The 22,222-nt window shown below is 43.5% G+C and overlaps 1 protein-coding gene across 13 annotated transcripts in view; it reads left to right on the top strand.

Moving 5' to 3' along the window:
* klhl29 (kelch like family member 29) overlaps positions 1-22,222 on the top strand; it is a 271,614-nt gene that overhangs the window by 84,437 nt on the left and 164,955 nt on the right. The gene's annotated exons all lie outside the window — the stretch shown is intronic.

The raw sequence follows: 22,222 nt of genomic DNA, 5'->3' as shown, positions 1-22,222 counted from the left end.
AAAATGCCCGGAGGTATGCAACCTTTATCAAAGTGAAGGGGCCTGAGGGAGCGCATGAAAGAGCAACCCGCTAACCCCGTCGCTCTGTGCTCGGGCTTCACGGGGAGCGAGGCGTGGAGGGGTGGCGACTGAGCCGATGTCAGCTGCATCGCTCCACAGAAAAAAACAAAACAAGATGAAAGATGCAAAATTTTATCAGTCTTTAACATATCATCAGTCATTATGTTTTTCTCCCCTGTTTAAATATTTCCATCACCACTCCTTGCCATTTTTTTCATATTTGACTTTTACAGGGCAATTAAAGAATGGCTCCAAAGAAAGCACTTTGCCCTGCTTGAATGTTCTGGAGGGACTACTTGAGAAAGTGTTCCACTCTCCTCTGATGAAAAATGTCTGTGGAAATTTATAAAACTGCACTCCCTCCGGAGAGCGGTTTGGCATTTTTGTTTTACTGACGTCCCCGCCAGCCCTGCTTTTACAATACCTGTAAATTATTGCTCTGCTCTGAAGCCTTCGCTCGCCACTTTCCCCTTCCTCTGTGTCGTCTCTCTTTGTTGTTGTTGTTGTTTTTGTTTGCGGTGGTTTTTTTTTAACCTTCTTATTGATAACCCCTGAATAAAATGTGTCGTCCAGCACCGTTAACATTGAGCTTCAGTGCGGACGACCACACGAGCTGTGGGCACATCTTTCACGCATTTAGTGTTTTTCCCGTGCTCTTGCTGTCACAGCTCGGGTCCATCCGCACGCTGTGGATTCACAGTGGTGACTGATATATTGCTGTACACAAACATACACCATCCTCCTCCATTTCTGGCTCATCTGCTTTCCACGTCTCTCTCAGAACCTGGGGCTGACCCGTACAGCATATCAAATTCTGCATTTCACAGCTTTTTTTTTTTTTTTTTTAACTGACACTGCTGAGTACAGGAAATGTTATCCACATATTTATTCCTCTCTGGATGCAAGTTTCTCTCTGAATTTGCTCTTTACATGTGCAGGCGTGTTTATTGCCACCGTAGGTCGAAAGGCCGCAGAATTGCCCCACGTTTGCTTAGCGTGTCTTCCATTAGCGTTGACACCTCCCCCTCACCACCACCCCTCCATTCTAGGTGAAAAGCGCAGTTAGTAGCAGGCGAGTATTTCGGCTTGTTTTATTTATGCACACGTGTGCCCGTGGAGAGATCCATTATCTTCAGTGGTCACAGAGTCCCAGTGTAGGAGCTGGTGGGTGTAGGTGTGTGTGTGGGAGTGGGGGCGGTTATTATACTGTTTCTACCCATCTGATTTAAGCACTTTCCTCAATAAAGGGACCTGGGGGAATTGTGGATCACTCTATAACTATACTATAGCTAATATTTTAGCCTTGAAGTATGAAAAGGCAAGATCCAGATAGTTCACACTGCGCATTGAGAATGAGAAGTGGCCGGTTAAAAGCCTGCAAAAGAGCTCTGACTGATCCGGTGTAGTGCGTGGTAATTTCTTTGATGCCAATCAGAAGATAAGCCTCTCATTTGAGAGTGGGAAAAAAAAGCAGGGAAGCAAAGTGGTTAGGCTCGCCATGTGTCATCGGGATGTCACAGGCTAAGGCTTAATGCAGATCATTAGGACCCACATATTATTAAAATGTATACTGTGGAATTTGAGCAACATTAAAGTGTCTTTTACGGGGACAACTCGATTGAGTGAGACGCCTCATCTGCATTAGTAGTAATGTGCAGCTCTTTCTGGTCAACTAATTAAGATTAAATTAAGTGAAGTGATCGTCGCAGGGATTGTAGCGCATTCGGCCGGCCTGTCAGCTGAACTGTCATAGGAGCAGTAAAAGTGTAAGAACAAAAGAGAGGTAAGTGCAGTTTTAGTGTGTGTGTGTGTGTGTGTGTGTGTGTGTGTGTGTGTGTGTGTGTGTGTGTGAGGTGGTGGAAAGTCATCAACCGTTTCAGCTGCAGTCGCAAACTAATTCCAGCTTCCTGCTTTTCCATTGGGTGAGTGTAGCTATATTCACCTTACAGAAAGTAGCGGTCTCAGAACTGGTGTGTGTGTGTGTGTGTGTGTGTAATTTTATTTTAGACTGTGTGAATTTTGTAAGCTGTGCAAACGGCATATTAAAAGCCAAAGATGTGGAACCAAACACTGAGCAGGTGGTTCGGGCTAGGTGGAAGAACTGGTGGAAACATTATTAGCTCCTGATCTGACTCAGTGACCGTCTCAATTCTGGTTGCCCATTCCACATTTAAAGAAAATGTTCTGACGCAGCAGAAAGAGTTGGTCCCTAAAAGTACCACAGGCACCCAATCGATGACATGAAATGATCAGTATTCTGATGTTTGTGCGTACTACAACATCACAATTTAACAGAGCAATTCCAGACCAACCAAAAGGGAGAATAAGTGATGGTACGGTCACACTAGGAATGGTTGGAGACGGTGCGTTCAATCAACTTTTGGTCTCATTACCTGTGAAATGGTTTCTTTGAAGATAGGGACCGGGTCTGCAGTCAGCTGCCATCTTCAAAGTGACTTTAGTTGGTTGTTAGTTTGCGATTGAATGGGGTCAAATTAGCAATTGAATGAAATCAGTTTGTGATAATACAGAGATTAACTCGGTTACATTTGTAAAAATTTCTAATTTGTTCCTTTACATGCACAAAAATTCACAATTTTCCCCAAAAACACAAATTTAGATTATTACTTGATTCAGTGCCTAGCATGAACCTCATAGCTGTAAAACAGAAATGTAGAAATTCCTCCACAAATAGTTATTTAGTTGCTGCAGACGGTGATCTGACTGCAGATCAAATACTATGTTTAAATCAGGATGTAATAAGAATAGATTCCTATTACCAGAGTTAGCAAACAATATACATGTGTCGCTTAAATAGAAGCACAGATCTGTGTTGAACTACTCATTCACATTTTTTTCTCAATAGAGACTGTAACACACTCGGGAAAGTATAAAAGTAACAAGTTGTTCTTCAGAACACATTTCTAACAGCTAGTTTTGCTAAGATAACTCAGGTCATATCAATATCATAATAAAATAATATTAATTCAAGGGAAAAGTCAGCTTGAGCATTTTTTAAATCTAGAACACAAGCAGGGAAAAACAAAGGGAATGAAAAAATAACAGCTCTAATGTTTTCTACATTGTAGATTGATGACTTTGACACTTAAACTGAAAAAGCAAAGCCAGGAGTTTAAAATGGGATTCAGGAGGTGTGGTGGTGCAGCGTGGGGAAAGAGTGAGTCAAAAATAAGTCACAATACTTTCTACTGTGAGAGAAAGTGGTCTTTGCGTACAGGCTGCAATCAGCTGACCTTTGGGGGTGCTTTCTGTGGCTTTAGCCAACTAAATGTAATAATATAAAAGCATGTTACATAGGCTTTCATGGCTAATCTCCAGCCCCTTGACACTAGAAAGCTGGTACAAAGGTGGAAATCAGTGAGGAAATCTAATCGGCATCATCAGCTTAAACTTAATTTGATGTCTGCTACCCTTGATGTAACCTAACACTGACCATGAACACCACAGCCACTCTGCACCAAACCAACAGCTCTGCAAACTAACCAGTGTAGCCGCCACTAAATCTCCAGTTTATGAAATGTCACTGAGCACACTTTACCTTTAAAAAGACTCCTTCCTCTCCTGTCCTGTCTTTGCCACACCTTTCATTATCTCTGAGTGAAGTTATCTTTCTTTTCTCTCCCTGAGAAATGCAGCAGCTGCACCTTTAGCTAGCAAACACACTGTGTGACTAACTGCACACAGACAGTTTGTGTGTTTGTTGATATTTGTTGAGCTGTTAGAATTGTTGCATTGAATTGTTGTGCATGCTAGATGCTGAAGTACTGCAACCGCAATTTAGCCTTAAATGATGCAAAATTCAGTAGCAAAGTATTTGCCTGTTGCAAAGAGACGCACCTCAGACGGATTGGGCTCATCGGCACAGACAGACTGTCCGTTTTTATGAATTAGATGGTAGTTATTTGCAAACCTTCACCAATCTGTCTGAGAGTGACTGCAGTCAGTCTCAGTTGTGATTGTTTGGAGACTGGTCGCCTAGTGGGAGGCAACCAATCACACACAAGTTCAGGGTGTTGCACCTCTGGGCAAACCAGCTGGTCTTTGCAACTACTTGCAATTGGTTGCTGAATGTGAAAAAAATTTAGTGCTGTTACCGGGCTATTTTTAATCTACTGTGACTCATCCACGAGATAATCACTTTGCCTCAAGTAGCTTTTTTTTTTCTTTTTTAATTCATTTTACAATACTTAATGCAGATCATTTGACCCACATTTTATGACAATGCGCAGTGGGAAGTTTAAAAAGAAAGAAAGAAGTGGGCTGGGTGAGTGAGACGCTTCATGTGCCTCTGTAGTAATGCAGAGCTCTTTGTGGTCAGCTAATTAAAATTAAATTATGTGAACTGATTGCAGCAGAGATTGTGCTTCGGTTCGGTCTGTTGTCAGCACTGTCAGCAGGGCAGGAAGAATGCAGCTTTGTTTCTGATCTTACTCTGTGGGGAGTTTCAGTCTCTGAATATTGTTCTTATAGGATATAATATGGGTTTCAGTTTGGTCCAGTGATCATTTACAGAAAATTCTTTACCAAAACAAAAAAGAGAAATTTTAGTTTAGCCTTTTTTTTTTCAGTTTACATTTCTATTTTATAGCAAACAGTAGAGCAATCTGCTCACATTCGCCAGCACAACAGCTTGTTGTAGTAACCGTGAAAAGCTGAAGGACTGTTTAACCGAGGCAGAAGGAAGTGGAAGGGTGAGAGGCAGGATGCTGCTCAGGAAAGACGCTGTCAATATGTTCCACTTGTCTTAATGAACATTTTTTTAAAATTTTATTTTAATTTCGTCTTCACGAGGAAGCAGCCCAGTCTTTTGTTATTAAAGCTGTACACCCTCTAAGTGTTTTAACTGCCCGTTTTATTTATTTTTTGAATAAAATGCCGAAGTTTACGGTACCCATTACCTACAGAGCAGTGCGACCATAAACGACAGCTCGTAGCGAGGTGATAGTAAACAAGTACACAAGTGTAAAGAGCAAATATAATGTACAGCTTCTAAAAAACGATGACTTGTTACTGTGTTGCGTTTCACCTCTGAGTTAGTCACATAACCAGCCTCTCTCTGTAGTTTGTGCACACGTTGAAACTGTTACCAGGTTTGGGGTGTTGAATTTCAGAGCTCACATATTTTAGCTCCTTACACCGATAGGCCATTTTATCCAGGAAGTGCTGCTGCAGATGCACATTACTCATTTTATTGTCACTTCTACAAATTGTTTCGGGCTTAGGTTTAGCCGAGACAATGGAATTTGTTAAACATTTATTAGGCCTGTGATTATTAGTGAAAGGTCGCTCCATCTACCTGTATATTTCACCCTCCTGAATCAATGTACACTTTGACAGTTGTCCAGTTGTACATAAATGCTAATCAATGCTATATGTCATTGGGTAGTGTTATAGGTTGGTTGGGAACTTCCATTTAGCTCATACATTTGTCTCCATTTGTTCTTCCATTAATCTCCCTTTACTGTAACCCATCCAGCTACTGGCTAGCCAAAGCAGATGAGATGCCCCATTACTTATTTAGCACCACTTTAAAGGGGACCCAAGTCAATTGAGAAGCCGCTCTCGTTTACGGTAACAACATTTGCCAAGCAGACTCAAACATAGCAGGAAAAAAGATGGGATTGAACGAGATGGAATCAAGTCAATAAAAAAACATGGTGGACGATGTGCCCTGCGGTCAGATAGTTGAGTGAAGGTCAACATGCCGGGACATTCTGTAATCTGGTGGCTCTCTGGACGGTGACAGGCAGATAGTGGTGGGAAAGTATCAATATCGCCCTTAAGCGATATAACCAGAAAAAGAGAGTGATAGTTCTTCCCCGAGTAATGAAATTTTTTCTGACCCTCTTGTATTATAGTACATCCTTGTTCTGGGGAAGGCAAGTTTTGATGCATTGGGAGCTCATGTGAAAAGACATACGATAAGGGGGGGCGGGGGGTTGTGGGAGAGAGAGGACACGTTCGCCTGAGCAGCTCCAGCTTTCCTTTGTGTCTGTGTGAGTGTTTGCGGATGGGCCAGCGTGGACACTTTACCCAACCTAATCATGATTCCCTTCTTTTATCTGGGTGCAGACCAACTGTCCAGGTCCATACATCACAGACCCCCCCACCCCTAACTCCCACTGTCTTGTCTTCTCTCTGCCTTCTTCCATGCTATATATTGCCGTGTATCACCCACTGACACTCCGGCAACATATTAAAAAGAGGGATAGTGGCTGCTCCCTGTTATTGCCAGGAAAGTGATTTATCATGGGGCCACATTCCCACCATATTGATTGAAGGACGTGTGTGTTTGTTCCACCTTTTCCCCATCACTCTGGGCTTTCTAATTTTCCTTTTCTGTCATTGCCTGTTCTTCTTCACTTCTTCTCTGTTTCCTCTACTCTTTTTATCTCACCTCACTTCCACTATCTGTGATGTTACCCAACAACTTCATCAGTGCTCTCTCGCTCCCTCTCAACTATAGAGCCATATATAATTAGTTTTACACACTTATGAACGTGTCAGGTTGAAGAGTATTTCTATCAGTTTTGCCCAAACCGAAATGGCTTAGCCCTGAAATTTTACACAGACATCAATAGTCCCAGAGGATGAATGCTAATAAGCTTCACCTAATGGTGTTGGGTGAAATTTGTCCACCACTTTTGGCTTTGAGGTTCCATCCTGCATATTTACTGAGTTTCGTTTTGTTTTTTGGTAATTCTTTAACCAAATGTGACATGTCTGAAACTTAGCTGTATTGTCCTTAGCTCTATTTTATCTTTAATGCTAACAGGGGAAAATTAGCCTGCTATGTTGCTCAGTATTAGCATGTTAGCATGCTGACTTTTAGCTCAAGGTACTATTGACCTAGGGTTGCCAACCGTCCCTTAAAAAACGGAATCGTCCCGTATTTCGAAACAAAAGTACACGTCCCGTATTGAGCTAATAAGGGACGCACTTTGTCCCGTAATACAGTGAGAATCAAAAGTAGTCTATAACTTTTAATGGAATTAACGCTTTGTTGGAAAACAAAATTCCCAGCCCCTCTCCTGCTTTGTGACCAATGAGCTGACAGCACACTTATGAAAATTCGAGTATGACAATTCATATTACCGCTTATCTCATTGGTCGAGGAAAGGTCGCTTACGGAGAAAATACAGGAAGACAACAGATGACCACAACAAGAAGCATGGCCAACAGGGAAACAAACGCCGACACTGCGGTGCAAGTCTCGGACGTCAGTACACCTAAAGCTGGACATACACTGGGCGATTTTCAAACTGCACGATTGACTCGCAGGGGTTATAAGTTTGTAGGTCACGATGCAGGGTCTCACACTATACCGCCCGATGCTCTGATACGACCTGAGTGCTCACACTGTGCCTCCATAAAATGAAGGTTATAACAGAAAATCTGTCGCTCGCTCTCCCTCTGTCTTTCACTCACACAGACACGCACACCACCATCAACTTTGCTAAATTTCTAATGAAAAACATGATCAGGCAGCTGTGATTGAGCAGCAATGTAAATCCAACTATTTTAACGGTTGTTGTGGTCGTGATAATTTTGTGATGCCACATCGAAAAGGCTCGGATGAGCTTTCCAAAGTTCTACAAGTTGTGCCTCCATCGCCTGTGTCCAGATCACAGGCTGCACAGCCGTGCTGCACCGTCTTTTTCACCGGCGGTTACGTGTTTGCGCGTGAGCAGTGTGAGCAGCTGCGGTGACACCCTCACGAGCGATTGATGATCGGGAGCTGCTCGAGGTGTTAATCGCTTCTCGTTACCCCACGTATACTACACGATGCACGATGAAGGCCAAAATTGGGCCGATCACCAAATCGGTCGCACGACTCAAAAATCGTCTCAAAATGGGCCAAAAATCGCACAGTGTAAGCCCAGCATTAGAGCAGCAATGTTTGTTCCCCTCAGAGAAAGAAAAATAGGCTGTAAAAGTACAGGGAGGAATGGGAAAAGGAAAACACCTTTAAAGCGCACTGCACTGTGTGCCGGCGCACTTTTTCCATAGGCATGCTTCTAATGGTGGGCACATGAAGAACATGAGGGGCGTGAAAGCTCGGGGAACCCTTAACCAATTTCTTGTCCACCAGGCCACGGCAGAAGCAGATATGGTATGTAAACATTGGTTTGTTTTTTTTTAAACCCTCTGGTTAAGGTTAATATGGGCATGTGCAGTGAATATAAGTGCTATGTGGCCAGAAGTGTGATAATATAATTTATTTTGTGTAATAAACAACTGCAAGGATAGATGATTACAACAAATAGATGACTAATACATAAAAGTAATACATAGATGAATAATGATGATGAGTTAAGATGCGTAATCATGGGAACAAGTGGGTTTACAAACAGGAGCAGCTGATTAGCATTAGAAAAGCTGAAATAATACCTCAACTGAAGCCAATTGTACTAAATGCACTATATGTGCACTGTTACAAGAATATTTTTCGTTCTATTGTTTTCTATTAATTTATATAATTTTAAGTTAAGCAGGACAGAGTTCTTTTAAAGAAAGATTTACTTATATTCTCAAAAGTTAAGCATGACAGGCTTCTGTTTAAGAAAGAGACCTGTTTTACTGTGTTAATGTTGTCATTTTGAGCTAAAAATAAATGGCTAAATGATCATTTGTTTCCCATATGGTCATATCACAAAGAATATGCATCTGCTTAAATCAAATTCAAGTCAAATGGTTAAAAAATAATTTCACACACAAAAAAAAGAGCTACCACACTTTGCCCGGCCCTGGCCACGAGGTGTCCCTTATTTATTTTTCAGGGAGTTGGCAACCCTATATTGACCTTAGTGTTAGCTCACAACGCTGCTAGCATATCGTATTGTGTACAACTCGTGACAGAGGAGTTGATTTTATTTATTTTGTGGTTCAGGAAGTAAAGTTTGCCTATGAAATGAAGTGGTTGGTTTGATCCCTGGCTCCACCATCATATATATATATGTCGAAGTATCTCTGATAATGAAGCCTGAGTTGCCCCCAAAACATCCATGAGAGTGCAAGTGTGTATGAATGTTAAGTTAAAAGTAAGAAAACACTGAATGCATTTAATGCACTGAATTGCGTAGAAAAGCACTATAAATGTAGCGGCCCATTTTATCAAACTATTTGTGAGATCTTAGGATTTAATACACATAAAATACGTGCCATTTTTTGGACTTATCTACTCTTAATGCAGTCGTTCACACTAACCACATAATTTTGCAGCATTTATTTATTTTTGGATCAAGCGTTCGTGATACAGCTTCAAATCCTGGATCAAACCACGAAATTCCACCTAGAACCACTATTCTCCTCCTTTTTCAATCTTTAAGTCAAAACAGCATCAGACAAAAGCAGTGCTTCATCTTTTTGCTTAAAAAGTTGCTGTGTTGATTAATTCTTATAAAAACCTTTCCAATTAAATTTTGCCCAATTATTAGTCTGTGAAAAGTTTTGTTTTCATCAAGTTTAATTGAAGTTGAGCTTGTCTCTCAGCTGACCATTCGCCCCTCTCTCTCTGTCATCTTTTTTGGGCTTGTCGAGCCAAAGGAAAACGTTCATGAATGTAATCTCAGTCGAAGTACGTTACAGAGTTTCCATTCCCCAAAGCAAAGGCTCCTCACTAAATCCGGGCATTGTTTGACTTCCATCCAACCTCTGCTGTCAGTGTGACACGGGTATAAAACTGTACAGCGATAGAACACATTCCCCAAATCCCTTCCTTTCCTACAGTATACGTTCTCTTTATCTTTGCCTCACTTCCTTTTTTTCATCATGGTCATTTCAGTGGCCTCTCTGTTTGTTCATTCCACTTGCCTAGGCTGTCTCCCAGGCCATTAATCTACACCGCTTCAACCGCTCCTCTGGGCCAGACCAGGCTGTGGCGCCACTCACCATGTGCTCTGAAAGGCTACTGTGTTCATACAGATATGAAACGATAGACAGAGACAGAGAATGGCTTTTAGAGAGAGCACCTAGAGACATGAGATAAGTGGAGAGAAAGGGAAACATACGAGCAGCAAAGAAGATACTTGCCTCTTTTTCACTTTTCATGTCATCTAAGACAGAAGTGAAAAAATCATGTATTTGAGACCAGAGATGATGTTGCCTCGAACAACTGCACTGAGATTACCGTTGGGTCTGCCCTTTGGAAAAGGTTGAGATTTGAGGAGATTAATATGCCGTTGGATAACGCGGGGTGGTGGTGGGGAGGGATTTGTTGCTCGCCTGGAGCCGGTCTGGACAGGCAGCGGCCATCAGCGGTGATGAGGGAGTCGAGCAGATGGCCCGGCTTAATCAGAGAGTGCTGTCCTGAGTGTACATTTGCGTATACCTGGGTTTCAGATGATGCGTGTGTGACTTATAGTGAGAGAAGTTTTGTGCTCGTCTTGCATTCATAAGTCTATCTGCACTGATACGTGTGTCTGCGTTTAATAGGTAAGAGCAACGAAGACATGAAACACACTTGGCGGTAAATACTGCTAGCCTTGATTTCTCTGTCATTAATCATCATAGAAAGTATTGGAGCTGACTGGGTTGGGAATTTGTTGCTCAGCACATCTGAACTCTGTTTTGCTTCAGCTTTAATGTAATTGACTCTCTAAGAAGGAAACATCAGCCTTTGATTTATTAGATATTCCCCCGTACGCTTACATTTGGACTTGAATCTATAAAAGGCCCCGTTTATGCTGCTAAATAAACAGAACAACTCAATAATCTAAACCTGTCTCCGAACATTAATCTTTGCATGCGTTCACATTTTCAGCAAACTGGGTCCATCCGCTTTCGATGCCATTACTGCAATTAGACAAATTAGCATGTAATTACATGCGCTCCGAAAACACTGCTGTTTCATTTCACTCTTTTTGTGGGTTTTTCCAGAGTGAAGTTTGACTGAGGCCATGTCCAAACTAATATGTTTTCATTTTAAAACTTATTTAAAATCCATTTATTTATTTATTTGAGAACTCTGGAGTTGCATTTTGATTTGAACTGGCAGAAAAAGAGACTTTTTTTGGAAATGGTGTTGCAGGCACCCTCATTCGACTGCTAATTGAGTCTGTCATGCAATGGGGCAGTGTGGTGGTGCGGTGGTTAGCACTGTTGCCTCATAGCAAGAAGGTCCTGGGTTTGAATCCACAGTTTGCATGCTGTCCTCCACCAGTTCAAAGATACAGAGTTTGGTTCACTAGTGATTCTAATTTGTGCCCTGCTTTGAGCTCCAGCACAACCATTACAATTGGATAAGTGGATGAAAATCTCCATGGCTTTCATGTGACAAAAGTCTAGTCATTTAGGAATTTGCAGGTGCCTCTGACCCTTATCTGTATTAGCAGTTGTCATGGAGTTGAATATTGGGCACTAGGGTTGGGCGATTGGACGAATATATTGACTTTCGATGACAAGCTGAGCCCCTCGGCGATCGTTTTTACACGGGCGATTTATTTATTTGTTTGCCCATGAGTTTGCTAATAATGACGGAGCTAATAGAAGCAGTCAGCTGAAAGAAACTAGCACTGTTTTAACAGCACCCTCTTTCTTCTGCGAGCAAATGCCCCCTCCTCAGAGTGCGCCCAAATGCCTGTTGGTGGAGCTGCAGAAGCTGCTGATAGTCGCATACTCAGTCGGATGGTGGACATGTACATGCTCATGCAAGTTAGCTGTGTTTAACTACTTTGCTTGCAGTATATGTCTGCACAAGCGGCACACCGCCTTGGTTACATCCTCAGGTTTACCAGTTTCATCTGGTTTAAAGCCAGAAAGATCACAAATTGGTGACTTTTTTAGTGCTGCCAGCTTTAACGTGCCGTCATCACGACTAACGTGATTAATAATGAACCCATCTGGAGTCAAAATCCCTAAAATGTTAATGCGTTAATGCTGATAGCCTTAATTTTTGGGGGAAAGTTCGTCCATGTTTGGACTTCTTCTGTGTTGTAAACACGCAAATCAGTCCGTGCATGATTACATTGCTCCGCCCATCAAAAAGTCTGCGCATGGGTGAATATATCTCCCATCATTGATTATTGGACTGACGATTGTCGGTTGGAAAATTTTTACATATCGCCCAACCCTGTTAGACACACATATTGGATCCCGACTGTCCATGAATGGTGTTCTGAATCAGTGATTGATATATATATATATATATATATATATATATATATATATATATATATATATGGAGCCTCAGTGTCTGCTTCTCCACTTCTGAACAGTACACCACGTTCTCACCAGGGAGCTGGATGGTACAACCACATTGTTAATGTCATCTAGGGTGGAAAGCAAGCCAGCATAACAGCAGAGCATCAATCAGCCAAAGAACCTGGGCTCGAATTCCTGGAAATCACCAAAAAGAGAAAAAACAAAATGACTACAGTTCAGCAGGGACGGGTCCAAGTAAGGACGGAATTCAGTGTTCGGTGTAATTTGGGAAGTTGTAGAACAGTATGTCACGTTCAGTGGCTCATGGACAGCATTTGTTGGAGGCAGTGTTAGTTATTCATTTTCCTCTTTCCGCAGACAGTCTGTGGATTCAACCCAGTGGGTTTCCCTGTCATAAACAAGCTTTCTTTACCACTGTCCGTGCCATCAGGGACTAAAGTTTTAAGAAGGAAAATGGTGGCTGTGTAAGATGTCATTTCCTGCTCGTTGCCTCTAGAAAAGAGGCTTAACGAGAACAATTTAACGAAGGCTTTTTAATAAATTTCCTCTAAGGAAAAGTACGTTCTGGTGGCATTTGTTGGATTATTTACAGTAACGTGTAGTAACTGACATGCACAGCGACAGTATTAATCTTTTTATTTCTTTATGATTTGCTCTTCAGCGTCTAGATGCTCTGCGTTTACGGGATCAACCACCTGGAGGGGGTCACTGGAACACAACTTGCTCAAGGAAACGCCGCTTGTGCACGAGGAGGATCAAAGCCGAGGCCCTCCACTCTGAGGATGACCTCGGTTACCGCTTAGCCACGCAAAAGTCAATAACGCGCGCTCGTGTAAGCGATGGGAAGAGCGAAATATGGAGCCATTGATGCTTCACGGCGGGGTCAAGATAGTATCCAGCCCCGAAGCATCTGTATGGTAATGATGGGAAGAGTAAAATCGAAAACGCGAGGCGTCGCCATGGCGACAGAGGTGATGTCATGATCCCAGCTGCCGGCGAACTCTCTGTAGCTGAGGGTGCAGCCGCATATCCGCGGGGCCAGTCGGCTTACAAACTACTCCATTGTAAATCATTGTCACAGGAGCCACTCCTCTCGCTCTCCTCCACATTGTCTCCTATCTCTTGCTCTCGTTTAATTCTCTTGGCCTCTTTTTTCACTCTCTTATTGCTGGCCTGTCTCTCTTATTGATGTCTATATCTCTTGATCTCCCCTCCTTGGCCGTGCACTCTAAGCTGGTGGTGTTGAAAGAGATGGATGCTCACTGCCCTCAGTAATCTCCGCAGCAGCCATTTAGATAATTAAGTCACTGTTCCTTCACTTGGCTCTCCATGTCCCGCTTCCAAAGCTGACCTACACACTCGCACACACAGACACACAACATCACACGCATGTTACAGTAGCTCCAGTAATGCCGCAGCCTAAAGACCCGCGCGTGTGTTTATGTGTGTAAATGCGCGCGTAGCCGTGTGCGGCGTCAGCCGGGAGAGCTGTTTGTTTTGATGGCGTTGTTGGTTTTTGTTTAGAGAACAGAGAAACACGCGAAAAGGATGCGACGGGGAGAGAGAACAGGCGACAGCTGCCACGGGCCACAGAGGATACACCCGGAACGCGCACACAAATACAAACACAGCGCGTGATTGGCGTCTGGAAATTCACCGCTCACGCACCAAGTAGAAAAAACAAAACCGAAAAAACAGCACGTAGGAAGGAAGCGTGCACGCTTGCCTCGGGGTTTTTCTCCAGCTCCGTGTCTTGCTGTTGTGATAATGTGGCGTTTTGTTGAAAGTCGGTGTTTTAATTAACTGAGCGCCGGCGCGCAGTGGTGGAGGTAGCAGCTTTCTCTCTGTTTGGGCTAATCATCACGCCCGGGCCGCCGACAGTCATACACCGTCGGGGTGTTTCTAACTCAAGTCGGCTGCACTATTTCCGCGGTCGTGCACAGAAGAGCGACTCTCGTGCTGTTTTCATCATGCACAAGCAAAAAACACACCCCCTGTACTCAGACCTCAGCAAACAAGCAGCTTAGAAAACCTTGCATCACACAAAACACACACATGCATTGCACACGCACTCATGCAGCTCCCCCTCTATTTTTTTTTCTTTCCACGTCGCTAGAAACTTTTACTTATTAATGCTCTGCTAAAAGAATTGTGCTGATGCACACGGAGAGGGTAATTTGCTGTCAGTGGTGTCGGCATATGCAATATTTCTTAATCTCAAGAAAAAATAACCCTTGGCCCCCACTTCCTTTTTATTTCTCTTCAGGTGCCTAATGCACCTGATCCCAATTTTTTTTTATCCGCCTTGAATGATTTGGCCTTTGCTTGCATGCTTTATCAAACAGGAGATGATCAGAAAGTGTCTGTCTCAGACAAAATGAGGCAGTGTGTGCATGTCACCCACCAGTATTTCATCCATCAAGGTGTCAGATTAATATACAAAGTGCCATCTCTCACTATCGTCTCTGAACCTGCGTGGAAATCCTAATAGGCAGATGAGATAAGGAAATGTGAGGTGCTGGATTCAGATTAGTTCCCGGTCTTGCTCGGAGTGACTGGTGATTACCTCGTGGTTTGGGTTTATTTTCCTGCCAAAGACTGTAGCGGCAGCTGTTTAAGTAACACCCGGCCTATATGCCTCTAATTTGCTCAAACCGAAGCTATTTTTGGTTTCTATGATGCTTAAGCTGGTGGGTTCTGTTATGAGAAGCCCTGCAATTTTTTTTTTTTTTCTTTTTTATGATGTGCTGCTGCCTGTGTGGTGTCTCTGGATTCCACTCAGACCACTAATGAGGTGTGCGAACAGTAGCAAAGTACTAATTCCCCTCAAACCACTGGGATTAATTCAACCTACTAATGCTAAGAATCAATCCCAACAATAGGCTTGTAGGTTTCCACTGTAGCTACATTTGTCTTTTCCTCTCATTTCTAAAGATGGCCCTTTCCTCACCTCTCTCTACATCCCCCCATAACTCACCTCCACACTTACAATGTTCAAGCACATGAAATACACACTCAACCTAATTGTTCCTTTCCTGTGTTTGCCTTTCCTCTGGGTTCTGCTCTGTTGTTCCAGCGGGTTTTTTTTCCACCTCTTCTCCTGGAACATCAATTAGATTTTCTCCTGTTTGCGTCCTTAAGAAGGAAAGCTAAAAATACCCAGGAAGCCCTCTTTCTTTCCCGGCAATTCAGTTTGCTTCATCAAGGTGGGAAAAAAGACAAAAAAATGCTGGAAAGAAAAATTCTCTCCCACCAAGAACGTATTAACTCTCTCCCATCCAATTTAGGTTCTAGCACATTGCCTAATTAATAAGGCTTGTGCGGGAATGCTTTTATAGGCAGGTGTGTGTGTGTAATGGCAGCGAAACATCCAATTTAAGACAGCGCTGTATCTTCATCATCAGGCGTGACTCATCATCTGGGACGGACTCTAGCTGTGAAGGAGAATTTTAAAGGCCCGAGACTCTGGCTCACTGCGCTTCGGGCTATTCCTGTACCAACAGTCTCCCCCATTATTTAAATATCAGGGCGAATACCTCCGTCGTCCTGGAGGGACTGTCAGCACATTTCTGCTTGCTGTGTATGCGGCGTGTGTGTGTGCACCTGTGGTAGTTACTCTATACTCGGTGCATGTCTCCCACAGGGCCGCTCATTTACAGCAATATCTTGTCCTCATAAAGTTACAGCATGCCATCTATCCCCAGCCCTCGTTTGTACCATCCAGCCTCGCTGATGGACGGGCCGATCATTAGCGCAGCCTCGTGAGTCTAGCACGTGGCTGTTTGTGCGCGAGCACGGTGAAAGCTGGGCTGTCACTGGGTCAATAGAAATAAACACTACTACAGATTGGAAACGGAGCCCTCACTCTTGGGGAGTATCTGTAGCAGGAGGAACTGCTGGGTGGTATTAAACACAGGGCAGAATGTGCTAGCAAAGCAAACATCACACCCCAGAACAGACGTATGACACACCACCCGCCCCACTCCACCCTGATCTCCATCCTTAACACCCTTCTCTCTATTTCAGGCTGCGTGTCGCGCTCGCACACACTCACAAGCGCACGCGCGCTTTACTGCTGTTATATCTCGTTTGCTCTCTCTCTCTCGCACACTGTCTGGCTGTCTCTCCGTCGTCGCTGCGTTCTGTCCATCTGTTACGCTGCCTCTTTCCTCACGTCTATCTGTGGCTCCCCGCTCATTCCCACATGGCTTTGTTAACGCGGTTCTGTCACGCGCACCCCAACATGCTGTGTGCCGCCTCAGAGTGACAGATGCTGCTCTAAAGGGTGTGTGTCTCACATTCCCAACCTGCCAGACAACTTTTTTTTTTTTTTTTTGTTTCCCCCCCCAAACCGTTGCTGCTTAAGAATCTAAAGTTGTCGTAAACTCCTCGTTTCGCAGGGGAATCTAATCTGATCTCTGTATCTGTACATGTGGAGCTGGCTGAAATTTGGGTTCTGATTCATCAATATTTCTTTTATTGCCTCTTTTTTTGCGGGGGGAAAAGTAGCGCCCAGCCACCAACACACTGCAGCTGACAGCCTTACACTCAACGATGTGACAACACAACGGAGAATCCGAGTCAGTCAGCTCATTAGGCTCGATTCCTGACATAGTAATTGTGTTACTTTCTCGAGTCCCTTTGCTCTCGCTGGAAACCAAAGCATTTTTGTTGCTATTTGGGCTTCCAGACGATTAGTAATTGTACTAATTTTAGTTTTTTTCTCATCTTACAGAAGAGATCATGAGCTGTTTTTAGTCAGAAAACAGCATTTGGCGTGGGAAACTGATACCCTCAGGTTAGATTATTAACATGCAGGATTGCAGGAGCTGAAGAGCCTCATTAATTGCTGTAGGGTATGACTGAAGTGCTGTCATTATATCTTATGAACTTTAAAAAATAAAAGCCCTTAGATTGACTTTAAACACGTGAGCCTCACAGCGAAGGTTATCAGCCCTCCTCTTGAATCGGCGTCACCTCGTCCAGAGTTTGACAGTGACTTCATTGGATGTGAAAGAAAATGGGCAAATCTTCATTGGCACCATCTCCCCAGAGCGGAGCGGTGCAGAGCCGAGTGTCATTGGAGATGTGATGCATTCAAGTGTTTATCTGGTCTGGCAGAGTCCACAGGTGTGTTGGGTGTTGGTTTCCACGAGGACCTCTGAGAGCGACATTTCCTTTATCGCCTTCTCGTACTTAACCTAAAAAAAAAAGGACAAAACACACACAGAGCACGCACTCTCTCAACGTGGGCTCGCACGCACATGCAGACTTTCAAGCAGTGGCAGAAACGTAGCCGTGGAGGGAATTTAAGTCTCTGTAATTAGTAGCTTAAATCCTTCTGTTCACCGAGGACCATAAATGTAGTGGGATTTGTCTCGGTGACACTCGTTCTGCGGGGATCTGTTGCCAGCCTCCAGTTCCACAGTACATACTGACATGCATAGTGCCAGGATGACAGGAATTCACTTAGAGGATTGTGCAGATATTGAAATGTAGAGCCAAGAATCTGAAAATGCCACTTGGGTGAGTGATAGAATGGGAAGCATTGTGATGAGAGAGTCTCCTCTAGAAAACAACAGAAGCGTTTGTCGTGTGTATGAGGCGCTCGATGATGCTAAGCTGGATGTTTGCGTTCGCTATCTAAAGTAAGAAAGGAAATGTGGAGCACGCAGACCTCTGATTAGGAGCCGTGATGTTATATGAGACATGAGAAAATAGCAGCTTTGCATACTGTTTATACAAAACGGAGCTAACCCTTTAATTGTTCTGCACTTGTTCTGTTGTGCAGAAGCCCCCTCATGAGCAATGCTGTCAGTCATGAAGAACTGCATTTGTTTCATAGTGACTAATTCTTTTCTGTATCTCGAGTTCTACATTTAACCTTTTCTAATTAATCAGCTCGCAGGCGCTGTTGCTTCATTGTGTTTTTCATTCTCTTGTGCCTTTACACAGACATATTAGCGTTATATTGAGTATTTTCAGTCATTTTAACATCAAAATGCACATGCAAAAAATCACATTAGTACAGCTGTTTATAACATGGTTTTAAATTTGTTTGAATTGTATTTACATCAAAACATTAATTATAACACTGCCTGGGATTGGACTGCAAGGACCTCTGACTGCCGCTTCTACAATGCACCAAACCTTACAGCCCCTCTTGTAGCTCTTTCAGGCTAGCTCCAACCAGGCCCCTGCCCCAGGGCCCGTCAGCCCTGCCCCTGGGTACGGTTGTGTCTCTTGAGTTTTTATTTCCTCATAAGGGTTTTCTGTGTAGAGCTACTCTATATCAAAAGGAGCCAATTTAGGTGGTTTGGGCATCTGACTAGCATGGTGGGCATGTTCCCAGGGCAGATCCAGGACAAACTGGAAAGATTACATCTCTGGCCTGGGAATGTCTCTGGAAGAGAGGAAGGAGGTGGTCGGGGTTGGCAAGTTCTGGCCGTCTGTGGTTAGACTGCTGCCTCCACAACAGATCCAGTAAGCAACAGAGGACGGATGGATACTTGAATTAGTACAAATGTTCTTACAGAAGTTATTTTGACTTTGTCATCAATTTGTTTTCACCTTATTTAAAATACGGAATTCAGTGGATAACCTTACATTCTCATCACGTTACTCATTTTTACCCATTTTTTGATTTGACATTCATATGATTTGAAAGCTGTGAAATACTTGAGCTATTTTATGTGTTTAAAACCTTAACCCTTCACCCTGAAGTGCATGTCTTGTTTCCTCAGCCTTGGCTACAAATAACTCAGAAGTGCCAGATCAAAATATTCCATCAGACAAACTATTTTTTGCATTTCTCTTAACAGGACTAATTTTGAAAAACAACATTTTTTTTTATTGAAATGGGCACTGGATAATCCCCACAGCGCTCCAGAAGGTATTTGAATAACTTTGTTCATGTTTTGAATTTTAGCCGTTAGCGAGAAATAGAAGACGGCAAAGGAGGCGACTTTGCTTGTTTCATTCCTCTATCCTGTGTTGTGTGGTGCTACCCTAGTGAGGTTTGTTCCACAGAGCTTGCTAGTGTGAGCACATGCAAACTTGTTCAATGCCTTTTCTTTAATCAAATGGATTGATTTGTTCTCAAGTGCACCGATGTCCTAAGAGGTTTACCGGGAGACAAAGCACACTCTGTTTTCCAGTGAATCACCGTCTAGACAGCACACTGGATGCACAATAGCATGTCTTCACTTCACATCTGAAACGCGCTGAAATTGTGAAAGCAAATGCACTCTTGCCCTCAATTCTGACTTTTGTGGAGATAATGTCCCTTTTTTTCTGCTTTTTCTTCCACTGTTTTCATGTGGAGGAATTTTTCTAACTGCCCTCTTATTTCTTTGCTGAGGTGTGGAGCTCGGGAGATAAGAGAATATTACCTGGCTCTAACTCTGCCATTGTTCCACTGGCCTAGAATCTTGTTAGTCTCTCTGTACATATTTTTAGAGATAATTCGAGCTTATTCTATTGGAAAATTTGAGGTTATTAAAAGGGGTTACTATGGAGAAGGAGTAAGGTTATTGCAGAGAGAGTGAGAAGAGAGCGTGAGAGAGTTGTCCCGAAGCGTTCGGTTGCTCCGTCTGACTCTGTCGCCACAGATCAGCTTGCTGTGTTTGCACAGAGTAGACCTTGTATTAGAGAGGGGAATGAAATGAACTGAGGATTGAGAGAGGTGGGTGTATATATAACATAAGAAAATACAGACGATAAAAACACAAAGGAAGAAAGAGAATTGTAGTGGATAAATAAATGGATGGTCACAGCAGCTAAAGTTACAGTAGGGCAGGTGCTCCCACCGCAGGCTGCTTGGTGTATCGCTTCCATCAAAGCTTTGTAGAGAACCTTTCATTTGCAGCTTCCTCGTAGACTCTTATACTGCACGGCTGGGCTTAAACACATTCAGTTGTAGTATATGCTGCTTTTGTACACTAGCGCGCACACACAGAGATACTCACAGAGAAGCCGGCATTTCAAGGCGTTCCCTCCTCTGTGAGGCTAAGAAGCAGCATGACAGACCCCAGCGTGCAGAATACAGACTTATCATCCGCTGTCATTCTCTCCTTGCAGACCAGGGGATTTTGCATGGGGCTCGCTGAACCTGGTGTGAGCTTGTTATATATTTATTTCATCTGTTATCAAGGGCTTTGAGAAGCATAACGTGCCTTTGGTGAGGTTGAGTACAATGCACTAGAAACCCATCAGTGATGGATTTCACTGCTCAGATCCCGTACCACTTTGATTTATGACATAATAGAAGAGTGATACGCTGCTCCTGCTGCACAATAGCGCCGTGCTCCATTCTTATGTAATTCCAGCTTGCTGTCACCTCTTAGCCTATCGCAGCTAGGGATGGGTATTGTTTAGGTTTTTATCTGAGACCAGTACCAAACCGGTACTTTTGAAACTGTGCTGGTGCTTAAACGGTGCTCGAACTGGTGCTTAAAGAATGTAGAACACAAACTTTGTCCAAAAACCTCTTATGTTTAGCTGTTTTTTTGTAAAAAGATAACAATGTTAGCCTTTTCTGCAGCTATAGGGCATATATGGCATCACTCTTGGCTGGAAGCAGTGCTTAAACAATGGAAAAAACACAAACTTTGTCCAAAAACCTCTCATGTTTAGCTGTTTTCCACTTTTCCTTTGGTCATTTTAGCCTTTTTGGCCAGGGTGAAGGGAGTATCTGGCATCAAACAAGAAGACAGCCGCATGTAGCTACGACGGTGTTTGCTAGTTCACCTTACATGCATTAATTTAATAACGTGGTTAGCCTACTCAACGTAAATTACACACGAACAACATTAAGCGACTCACGCAGAGAAGAACGGCTGCTGCTGCTGCATCATCCGTCATCATTTCTGCTACATTGGCAGGGCTAGGGGCCAGGACTCTCCTCTTTGGGTTTTTGGGGGATGCTGCTAACTCCGGGTCTGATAACAGGCAACCCACGCACAGTAGATGTGCACGGTGTGAGGTCTCGCAGCAAGCTATCAAATACGGTGCATTTCTCGGCTTTTAAAGAAACGCTATGCGTCGCCAGGTGTTTCATCAGATTCGAGGAGTTACCTCCTTTGCACAGTATCAGCTTAAAGCACTTGTTGCAGGCTGCTGAGTTTGCATCTTTTGCTGTGGAGTACAGCCAGACTTTAGACCGCTTCGCTTTGGGCGTTTTTTTAATCTGTAGCTCTGCTCTAAAAGAACGTACGTGGGCCCGCTTACTATGCTCGCAAAGGTAAAATGATTGGCTGGAATCCAAAGGGTATGACATCTCAGGAAACAAAAAAGCACCGAAATGTGCGCTGCTTTTCGGTCTGGTTACTACCGTTTATGTCACCGGATACCGGCACCCATCCCTAATCGCAGCCTGCTGTGCTTGAAAAAGGGAGAACCTTCCAATGCACTTCAAGGGCAATCTGATTGAATTAACCAGCCATTAGATGTATGAGATGAGCTGTAATTGGGGTGTGGGGGTGACGCGGGTATTTATCTATTTAGATGAATGAGTTTTGACCGCAAGGTCGTGTTACTGCTCACGCTGCCCTCAGGACAACTTGAACTGAGCGTGTACCTGCTTGCGTCTGGCTCAGCCATTTTGTTTGAACCTGTCGTCGCCGTGCCTAGACGCCTCGCATAACACATTTGGCTCCTTATGGTTTGGCACTGATGGTGTTTTTTATAGAGCTGCTCAGCGGCGCTCATTTCTCTCGCTCTTGTCGCAGCCCTCGTTAATGACTGGGAGAATAGGAATTAGAGGCAACAAATGAACCGCAGTGTATTCGCGTCAGTCAGGTGCGCTGGGAGCAGATGCTGTGAGCATTTACACCTTCATGTCAACATGTTTTCTCCTTAATTTACTGACTGACTGTTTCACTCTGTTCTTTGTTTTTTCCCAGAAACTTTTATTCTATTCGTGTCTGTATCGCTCGCACGTCGTGGTTGAAATGACCTTTACCCTCTTCCCGTTTCACAC

The sequence above is a fragment of the Aulonocara stuartgranti genome (assembly GCF_965226115.1).
Source record: "Aulonocara stuartgranti genome assembly, chromosome: 15".
Classification (NCBI taxonomy): Eukaryota; Metazoa; Chordata; class Actinopteri; order Cichliformes; family Cichlidae; genus Aulonocara; species Aulonocara stuartgranti.
This window is presented reverse-complemented; position numbering and strand designations above follow the sequence as displayed.